This window comes from Euprymna scolopes, chromosome 46 (genome assembly GCF_053919585.1).
Source record: "Euprymna scolopes isolate OS-2025 chromosome 46, ASM5391958v1, whole genome shotgun sequence".
Lineage (NCBI taxonomy): Eukaryota > Metazoa > Mollusca > Cephalopoda > Sepiida > Sepiolidae > Euprymna > Euprymna scolopes.
In genome coordinates, this window is record NC_136527.1 from 192,029,879 (window position 1) to 192,041,340 (window position 11,462).

Sequence of the window (11,462 nt, forward strand, 5' to 3'; positions counted from 1 at the left end):
ACAATAAAACAATGTGTTTTTGAATATACTAAAACATATTAGTTTAACGTATTCCCAAACCATATTTGTTTAACATATCCGAAAATCATGCTGAAAAAAGTTCATTGCAATGATGTACGAGGAACACATAAAACCTTCATTTCCAAATTTGTAAAAATATATAAAAACCGATAATATTTTAAAGTTATAGACATTTTTAGTAAAATCAACTTTCTTAATAAAGAATAATCTTAAAATACTTCCATACAAGAATATACTTCATCCGTAAATATAAACCATCAATAAGATTATGCAATAAGACAGTCGAACAAATAATATCATAAAAATGTCTGCTGCGAACCAAAACAAAACAGTCGGCAAAAAAACACCAATAATTTCTATTGTAGAAACTGGCCATTTATGCAAACCTACGCCAATAATTTCCATTATAAAAACTGGACCTATATCACTACCAACACAAATAATTCTATCCAATAAAACTGAACATATATGACCACCAACACCAATAATTTCAATTGCAAAAAAAACTGGATGTATATGACAACTAACACAAAAAATGTCAAGGTGCAAAAACCGGAGTATATAAAACCAACACTATTGAAAAAACCTGGACATATATGACAACCAACATCAATAATTTCAAAATGCAAAAATGGACGCATATGACATGCAACACCAATAATTTATATTGCAAAAAACTGGACGCATATGACAAGCAACACCAATAGTTTCAAGATGCAAAAAACTGGACGTATATGACAAGTAACACCAATAATTTATATTGCAAAAAACTGAACGCATATAACAAGCAACACCAATAATTTCAAGATGCAAAAAACTGGACGTATATGACAAGCAACACCAATAATTTCAAGATGCAAAAAACTGGACGTATATGACAAGCAACACCAATAATTTATATTGCAAAAATATCTGGACGTATATGCCAACTAACACCAATAATTTCGAGATGCAAAATACTGGACGCATATGAAAATCAACACCAATAATTTCAAGATGCAAAAAAATGAACGTATATGACAAGCATCACCAATAATTTATATTGCAAAAGACTGGACGTATATGATTACCAACAGTAGTAAATTCTAATCACAAAACTGATGGTATATGACCACTAACACCAATAATTGCTATTGCAAAAAAAAACTAAGCGTATATGACAACTAACACCAATAATTTCAAGATGCAAAAAAGTGGACGCATATGAAAACCAACACCAATAATTTCGAGATGAAAAATACTTAACGTATATAACAAGCAACACTATAATTTATATGGCAAAAAACTGAACGTATATGACAACCAACACCAATAATTGCTATTGCAAAAAAAACTGAACGTATATGACAGCCAACACCAATAATTTCAAGAGGAAAATTACTGGACGCATATGACAACCAACACCACTAATTTCAAGATGCAAAAAATGGACGCATATGATAAACAACACCAATAATTTCAAGATGCAAAAAACTAGACGTATATGACAACCAACACCAATAATTTAAAGATGGAAATACTGGACGCATATGATAACCAACATCAATAATTTCAAAATGGAAAAAACTGGACGCATATGACAAGCAAAACCAATAATTTCCAGTTGGAAAAAACTGGACGCATATGACAAGCAAAACCAATAATTTCAAAATGGAAAAATCTGGACGCATATGACAAGCAAAACCAATAATTTCAAGATGCAAAAAACTGGACGAATATTACAAGCAACACCAATAATTTCTATTGCAAAAACACTCGACGTATATTACAACCAACACCAATAATTTCAAGATGAAAAAAAACTGGACGCATATGACAACCAACACCAATAATTTCAAGATGCAAAACACATGACGTATATGACAACCAACAAAAATAATTTCAAGATGCAAAAAATCAATTTCTTTTGTTTTATATATTTTTCATTCCCAATTTTTAATTATAATTTTAACTGTTTCTTTTCTTTAATAAAATAACAGATTGGAAATAAAATTATTTCTTTAAATATATTTGTGTTCTTTTATTCATTCAAGATTGAAAGTCACAGATAAATAAACATTACCTTTGAAAATTCAGTATAGAAATGATTATTAAAATTTCTCAGTTGTATCTTTGTGAAACATGAACAAGTTTATGACACGTGTAAAATGTGCAGATGTAACCTTTCTAAACCCGTAAACTGTATTTCGTTATTTTTATCATATGATTTTACCATTCTATGTCCAGTATCAAAAGTTGTAATTCAATGCGAGTCAATAATTGGAAGCTTTCATTTCCGTACGGCAGAGGTCTTTGTATTTTAGGGGTTTTCACGTTCATGGTAAAATCTAGAGTCCTCTGTTCATGTCAGGGACTATGTAGTCCACACAGTGGCGTATCAATGGCAGGGCGGGGGTCGGTCCCCCCGGGAGGCACGTTTCAAGGGGCGGCATTTTGAGATGGTAAAAAATAAAAATAAATGAAAGCTAACAAAAAATCTGAATTTTATGGCGAAAAGGTTGTAAAACATCAGGACTTTAAGAGATATCGACATCAGAAAAATGTGTCCGTATTTTATGAGCGGTACACGTCAGGGGCGGCATTGTAAGAAGTTAAAATAGACAATAGAAAAAATAAATAAAAGCTAATAAAAAATCGGATTTTTTACCGAAAAAGTTGTAAAAAATCAGAACTTTTGAAGGTATCGAAAGCAGAAAAATGTGTCACTATTTTACGAGCATCCCATGTCAGGGGGCGCCGCATTTTGAGGGGGGGGGTAAAAAAAGAAAATAGAAAAAATTAAAATAAAAGATAACAAAATATCTGAAATTTTATACCGAAAAATTTGTTTTTTTAAATCGTAACTTTTAGACGTATTGGAATCGAAAACATGTTTCCCTATTTTACGAACGGCACATATCAGGTGGCGGCTGTCTGTAAGGATAAAATAGAAAATATTTTAAAAAATACAAATAAATAAAAGCTAACAAAAAATTTGAAATTTTATACCGAACAGGTTGTAAAAAAAATCGGAACTTTTTGAGGTATCGGAATCGAAAAAATATCTCTAATTTTCGAATTAAAAACCGATTGTTTGAAATTTATAATTTAATTCTTCTTTTTTACATGGTAGTCACCACTTATCAAGACCCGTAAGCCAGTTGGGAATAAAGGCTATTGCGCATACATTAATCAATGGGATAATATCGTATTAATCGTTAGTAATGGAGATTTGATCAAATGTCTTACTTAAAGGGGTGGTTTATCAGGAATTTATTTATATTGGACTTGAAGACATCCAAGTGGTAGTCAGGTAGGAAACAGGCAAACGAAAGAGAGTTCCACAGGCGTGGACTTCTAAGAAAGAAGCTTTGTTCATGAAATCTGCGTTTTGATTTAGGCAGAGATAAAGAGTGGGGACAATTTTTGACAGTGGTTTCAGGTGGACGGATGTTTTTCGTGAAAGATTTGTGAGGGAGGACCAGAGATTGGAGCTCAGACATCTGCCACGGAAGTAACGATAAAACAAAGACAGGCTCGCAACGTCTCTTCTGTGCGAGAGAGGTTGCAGGGAAGAGAAAGGGGCACCCCCACTAGGCTACGAAGTTTATTTTGTACTCTATCAAGGCAGCATAAGTTTTTAGCAGCTCCTACTCAGATGTGGCAGCAGATCTCCATCCTTGGACGTACCTGGCTTTTATATAGATAGAGAATTGCATCAGCAGTGAGATATCTACTGGAGCGGTAAAAGGATCCCACCATTTTCCCAGCGAACTTGACAACAGACGATGTACGTGTTCCATTTCAGATCAGGGGTAAAGGTCAATCCCAGAAGCTTGTAAGAACATAAAGCCTTCCCAAGACGAGAGCCATCCATTTCAATTGATGTCAGATGGGGCAGGGCGTTGATGATGTAAAGATAGGAGCTTGGTTTGAGATGCATTAAAAGTAGCCAGCCATCTATTCCCCCATTGTACCACGCGCTCAAGATCAGAGGAGAGAGAATCAGAGAGAACTTTGTCATTTACGGCCTTTGATGTGTTGACATAGATGGTCGTGTCGTCAGCATAGATGTCAACGAATGATTAAAATATGTGTTTTGGGAGATCATTAATGTAGATCAGGAAGAGAGTTGGGCCTAGGATGGACTCCAGAAGGACTTCAGCATTAATACTGTGGGCTTCTGAAAGCAGTTGATCTATATGTACTTAGGCCATCTTATCACTCACGAGGAATAAACCCCTCCAAAATACAGGCTATCATAGACATGCCTCTTCCCGAAAACAAAAGACATTATGATTTTTGGGACGAACAAATTACCTATATAAATTCATAGCGGAATATTCGGAGGTAACTACACCGCTAAGAAAACTCCTACACAACGATGCACTCTGGTCATTTGAAAAATCTCAAATAGAGGCTGTAGAGAAATTAAAATATGTAATAACAATTTTTTTAATTCTATGATCCTTCTAAAGAAATAAAAGTTACCACTGATGCTGGCAATGACGTGCACGCAGTTCTATAACAAAAACATAATAAAACATGGCTACCCCTATCATACGCATCACGATCCACAACTCCTGCTGAACAAAACCATTGTCCTATTGAATTGGAAACACTTAGCATAGTGTTTGCCTGTAACAAATTTCACCAATTCATCTATGGAAGAAAATTTTATATGAAAACGATCATAAACAATTAAGGCAGATTTAAAAAAAAAATCAATCACGAAAATACAAAGATTTCTCATGGCACTCCAAAAATATGGATTTAAAGTGTTATATATCCCAGGTCGAGAATCCGTAATTGCTGATGCATTATCGCGTGTATATATATCGGACAGCACACAAGAGATTCCTGATAGGTTGATGGACAAATATATCCACATGATTCTAAAACAATACGACCAAAAACTTGACGTCCATCGAGATGCGTATAAAATATGCAACGTCAAGTCGGCCAGAAAATAAAGACGTACCACTCAAAATAGCGCCGCATATGCCAGTTCGGGATGAGATATCGGTTTGCAAAGGACCAGTACTAAAAGGTACACGAATATCGGTCCCCCCACCTCTTTAAGAAAAGAAGCCCTACAAAAGATCCATACGGGACACTTAGGAAAAGAGAAATGCATTGCACGAGCAAAGGAAGTCATATATTGGATCAACATAAATCATCAGATAACAGAAATAATATGCACATATGCACACACTGTTAAAAATCATAGAAACAAACAACCGTCAGAATTTCTAATGCACCATGAAATACCAGTAACACCATGAAATACCAGTAACACCATGAAATACCAGTAACTCCATGAAATACCAGTAACACCATGAAATACCAGTAACACCATGAAATACTAGTAACACCATGAAATACTAGTAACACCATGAAATACCAGTAACATCATGAAATACCAGTAACACCATGAAATACTAGTAACACCATGAAATACTAGTAACACCATGAAATACCAGTAACATCATGAAATACCATTAACACCATGAAATACCAGTAACACCATGAAATACCAGTAACACCATGAAATACCATTAACACCATGAAATACTAGTAACACCATGAAATACCAGCGACAGACATGTTTTACTCATACAATAAAACATATGTAGTAATAATAGACTACACAACGAGATACTTTGATATCTACAAACTTGATGACTGTAAATTACGCACAGTGATTAAGAAAATAAAAACACTTTCGCAAAATTTCGTTTTCCACAATTTTTGATCAGCCACAATGGACCTGAGTTCGCATCATCAGAATTTAAAATAATTGTTTGCTAAAGATTGGGATTTCAAAAACATCACGACGAGTCCGAACTATTCATAATCCAATGGACTAGTATAAAGAAATAGACAAACTATAAAAAGGACAATAATAAAGTCATATGAAAGCAACCGAGACCCATATCTAGCAATTATTCTGCCCCATGAGATGCTTGCTGGGAGGTTATGAGTATTTGCTCATCATAAGTTCATTTTTGATGGTGGTCGTACCACCCTACCACTACGGGTACGTTTTTGAGTGTCATTTGGTATGTTTGGGGATGCACACAGAAGTGGATCCACAGACGTCACACATTTTGTGGAGCTGTGTTGGGGAGGTCTTGCGACATTTGTGGGGTAGGCGTCACTGGAATATTTCTTATGTGTTGTCGGTTTCTTCGCAGCACATGCCCATTGACATTCTCCAGGAGATAGGAGCGGTGACCATCTACCTAGGATACTACAGTCGCTGGGTCCCAGCTTCCAGACAAAGGATTCTGTACCCTTACTCGTTGACCATGGTATAGGGGTGATAGATCTTCCTTAAGTGCATGCCGATCAAAATACCTCTTTTGGTTCTGCTGGCGTTGTTGGAATGCATTGTATATCTGATACTGATCATGGTTGTCGTTTCTGATTTTGGTGATCAGTGGGGATTGGATTCATCTACCCAGGAGTAGTTGTGCAGGGCTTGGTATGACACTTGAAATTGGGCTGCAGCTCCAGTGCAGCAGTGCGATCTCAGGAGTTGTTCCCGACTGTTTGGCTTTCTTGAGAATATTATTGATAGTCCTTATTTGACGTTCTATGAAGCCATTCCCTTGTGGTCTCCGAGGTAACGGGGTCTCATAACAGAAGCCCCATTCTTTGGCGAATTCGAGGTAGAGATGACTATCTTTGATTTCGAGGTAGAGATAACTATCTTGGATTTGGCGTGTGATGTTCACTACGACACTACTTGGTGAATTATCAGATAGACGTTTGACTATAGGATACTTTGAGTAATAGTCAGCTATGATAAACCATTGACTTCCGTGGAGATCAAACAGGTCTGTGCCAACTACGTCCCATGGCTTTGTTGCGATGTCATGTTGCATTAGCGGCTCTTGCATGTGGGAGGGCTGATGCTGTTTACAGATACTGCATGACTTTGTGAACTGTTCAATGTCTTTGTTTATGTTTCCCCAATGAATAGTGTCCTTGGCAAGGCGTTTTGTTTTCTCTTGTCCTAAATGAGCAGCATGTCGTTGTTCTAATATGTCTTTTTGAAGTGTCTGGGGGATGTCGATTTGTTGTCCTTTGAGGATAAGACCATCATCAATTGAGAGCTGATCTCTTAGGCCCTGCTTGATTGTCTCTGGCCATCCCGTGATGACGTCTCTCTCAGCTGGTTAAGCAGAGGATCCGCTGTCGTACACTGTCTTTTCGAGTTCCGATTTGATTTGTCCGCGCTTGGCTATAGGTGTCCTTCTCTCTGGGTCTATGTAGCATGGTACATTGGGGTTGGCAACAAGCTTGTGAGTTTTCCGAAATTCACCAATACAGTAAAATCTCTTAGGGTATAGATGTATTAGGTCAGCTACACTATTGATAGGTTGGTGCTAGTCTGAGATGGCACAGTTCGTTGTCACTACCCTCGGAGCATCTGATGTTGGTATGCCCAATATGGCTGCTCCTGGTACATCAACCACATAGACTTGGGTATCCAGCCATGGGGGGTTTTATACTTGCACCTAAAAGTTGTGGTGCCATAACAGTTTATCCTGGTATTGTTGTAGGCTTTTAACAGACATTGTGTTGAGGTGAGTGATCCGGGCATTGAATTTCCGGCTTCGTCTATACTGCTAGGGTACATGTTGCGGAATATGCGGATAGGCAATGTATTTGCTTGTTCCCCTGAATCTACTTTCAGATTGAAGGTACGAGTGCCTGGGTGGCCCCTTAGCTTGATGCTTAGATCAAAAAATGCCTCATTTCGAGAATCTTTCATGTTTGCTGACTTACCGCTGTTAGTTGTGATGGAGCTAAAGGTGAGGTTCTCCATTGCTGTGCCTGTGTCAGTCATGGCTTTGTCATCGTGTTTGGCGACGCTGTTTATTTTCTTGCCAAACTCCCGTTGTTGGATATGACTGTTATGCCAGGGCCTTCCTTGTTGTCTCTCGGTGTTGTGCTTCCCTGAGATGCAAACCTGTTTTTTCACATGTGTGGCATATATCATTTTTGGCAGGGTAGTGTTCTTTGCCAAAACGATGACTGCGTCCACAATTCTTGCAGGTTTGTCCGCGTTTTTGGTCAATCCCTTGCCACTGGTGTGTACCACGGCTTACTGCGGCTATATGTGGTGATCCCTATAACTGGTGGAGCTGGTTGACATACATTGCTGAAGCTTCGTATGAACGGGCTAATATAACAGGTTCCTCGATTCTGGAAACCTTCGGTGTGCTTAACAGTTCCTTTTGCAGTTCAGGTATTGGTGTGCTGGCAGTTAGTAACTCGACGAGGCGTTCGTTTAATTCGTCGGCACTGAAATCACATTTATTTGCCAACAGTCAACATCTGTCGTTGAAGATGTCTGTTGTTTCATTTGGCCTCTGCTGGTATTTTCCGAGTTCCAGTCTACAAACGCGGTGATTTTTTGCCGGTTCTAGCTGCTCCAAAAATGCAGCAAATATTATTTGTGGATCCTTGCGATCATCATCCGACATCGACCAATTATTATACCGGCGTAAACCTTCTTCGCTGGTCGCGAGAAGTATTAGAGGGGCTTCATCCTCGTGTTTCGTCGCTTTGACGGTGAAGTAAACTTCCATTCGTTGTCGAAATAGTTTGAATGATTCGACAATACATGTCGAACCCCAATCAAAACTAAGGACTTGTGATGAAATTGTGGCCATTGTGATAAGAAAGTGTGAAGAAAAAAGGAACAGAAATGTTTTCTCAATCATTAAATCATTTCTCTCCGATAGGCTCATAAGAGTAGTGGTAGATGGACAAAAATCGGAGGCCTGCAATATAAATGCTGGAGTCCCTCAGGGGTCAATCCTGGGCCGAACTCTCTTCCTGATCTACATCAATGTCCTCCTAAACACATACTTAAATCATTCGTTGACATCTATGCTGATGACACGACCATCTGAGGCAACACATCGAAGGCTGTAAATGACAAAGTTTTCTCTGATTCTCTCTTCTCTGATCTCGAGCACGTGGTTCAGTGGGGGAAGATGTGGCTGGTTACCTTTAATGCACCCAAAACCAAACTCCTATCCTTACATCATCAACGCTCTGATCCCCATCTGGCATCAATTGTGATGGATGGCTCTCGTCTGGGTGAGGCTCCGTGTTTTGACAAGCTTCTGGGTTTGACCTTTACCCCTGATCTGAAATGGAACACGTACATCAAGTCTGTTGCCAAGGTCGCTGGAAAGATGGTGGAATCCTTCTACGGCTCCAAAAGATATCTCACTACTGATGCAATTCTCTATCTATATAAAAGCCAAGTACGTCCAAGGATGGAATACTGTTGCTATATCTGGGCAGGAGCTGCTAAAAACAGCCTATCCTGCCTTGACAGAGTACAACATAGACTTCGTAGCTTAGTGGCTGATGCCCTTTTCTCTACCCTGCAACCTCTCTCCCACAGAAGAGAGGTTGCGAGCCTATCCTTGTTTTATCGTTATTTCCAATGCAGGTGCTCGTCTGAACTCCAATCTCTGGTTCCCCCTCGCCAATCTTTCACGAAAAACACCCGTCTAGCTGAATCCACTGTGAAAAATTTCCCCCACTCTATATCTGTGCCTAAATCAAAACGCGGATTCCATGAACAAAGCTTCTTTCTTAGAACTGCACGCCTGTGGAACTCTGTTACGTCTGCCTGCTTCCCACCGGACTACAACTTTGATGTCTTCAAGTCCAACGTTAACAAATTCCTACTGAACCGCCCCCTTAAGTAAACACTTCATCAAATCTCCACACTAACGTAATGTACTTTCAATAACCCTTATCCCTGAGTGGCTTCCGGGTCTTTATAACTGGTGATCACTGTGTAAAAAAAAAAGATAATTTGTGTGGCGTTGGAGGCTAGAAAAAAAGTGCATTCAGTTTTACCTTTTTTTACTTGTCTGTGACGTAATAAGATTGTGTGTTGTATGATAATATCGCTTGCCACCATGTCATGTTGTGTTGTGCATGGATGTGTAAGAATAAGATTGGAACACGTGTGTTTGGTTGTTAAGAAATTTAGAGATTAAATGTGATTAAGCGGAGGGAGTACAGACCTACGAGTAAGAGGTACTTGGAAGGAATAGGAAAGGATTTCTGATTTTGATTGGATTATCAGGGTAAGCGCGTACGCAGACCCCACACTTTAAAATAGCACGTCCGAGTCGTCCACATTTGGGACGATCGCAAAGGTCAACCCAACCGCATTGCAATGGATGGGCCTCGCTCTGGGGGAACGGCCTTAATGATCACCGTTACTCCTACGTAAAGTAAGGCTATTTATTTGCTTCCCCACTGAGCAAATTAGGCACAAAGCCGTTTTTTTAATGTGGAGAGAGAGAGAGAGAGAGGGAGGAGGGAGGGAAAAGGGAACCGGGCCTTATTTACGTAAGGTAAGTAAAATTTTATGTGGTGCTCACCACTGTTTTTATATCCGACTTCTATACTTGCCACCGACAAACACCAATAAAAAACTAAAATACCTCCATATATGTCTCACCAATATCAGTATATCACAAGATTTCATTCACTAATAACAATAATCCATAACAAATAATTTACTATCATTTAAACGTACCAATATTTTTACAAAATACCTCAATTCTTAACAAAACTTACACCTTACTGTAATATTCAATGTCAAGGTCGTTTACATGTGAACAACATAAATTCATAATCTTTTCAATGAGAACAAATACAAACGAATGAAACCTTTTAGAATTCAAACCAAAGCACTAACAAAAACAACCACATATTTATGTAAGTTAATCGAACAGTTTTGTATGTCATTAATTGGCAATTCTACAGTTTAATCAAGACATTTAAAAATGAAAATATTGAAAGAAAAGAGTTATAATTTACGTACCAGTTATGGAATGAAGTTCTCCGAAGAAATAACTTAATTTGATCAAGTATACATATAATTTTTTACAGAGGAAAATCAAATTTTAATGAAATCGATATATTATGGCCATTTGGCTATTTAGGGACACAAGTAGGGATGGCTTTAAACGAATGATTAACAAAGGACCAAAATGAAAAAAATATTTTTTTAAACTTTGTAAAATAATTGAAAAAAACAATTATCTAAGTATTTTTCTGCTCTTGTTTTAAACGATGATTGGGGTTATCTCCCCTTGGTGTTACTCGATCGATCTCATTAAAATTTAATCTTTTCAATGAGAAGAAAGAAAAAAAAACTGCTTGATCAAATTAAGTGATTTCTTTTTTCATGAAAACTTTATTCCATAACGAGTACGTAAAATATATTTTTTTAAATATTTGCATTTTTGATGCCTTGATAAAAATGTACAAGCACCCATTAATCATATCAAAGCACGGATGAAGCAAAATTAAAAATTACGATCTGAAGAGTTATTCCCCCTTAAATGAGCAGTAATTTAAAAAATGCCAATAGACGCTATATATTTTTTTTCATGTTAATCTCTAGG

At 37.7% G+C, this 11,462-nt stretch overlaps 1 non-coding gene across 1 annotated transcript; it reads right to left on the bottom strand.

Annotated features, from left to right (window-relative positions):
• Positions 1 to 10,125: 10,125 nt before the first annotated feature.
• On the bottom strand, positions 10,126 to 10,288 carry LOC145271630 (U1 spliceosomal RNA). Its single transcript, XR_013866034.1, has one exon. It is a non-coding gene; the product is annotated as a U1 spliceosomal RNA (small nuclear RNA).
• Positions 10,289 to 11,462: the final 1,174 nt, after the last annotated feature.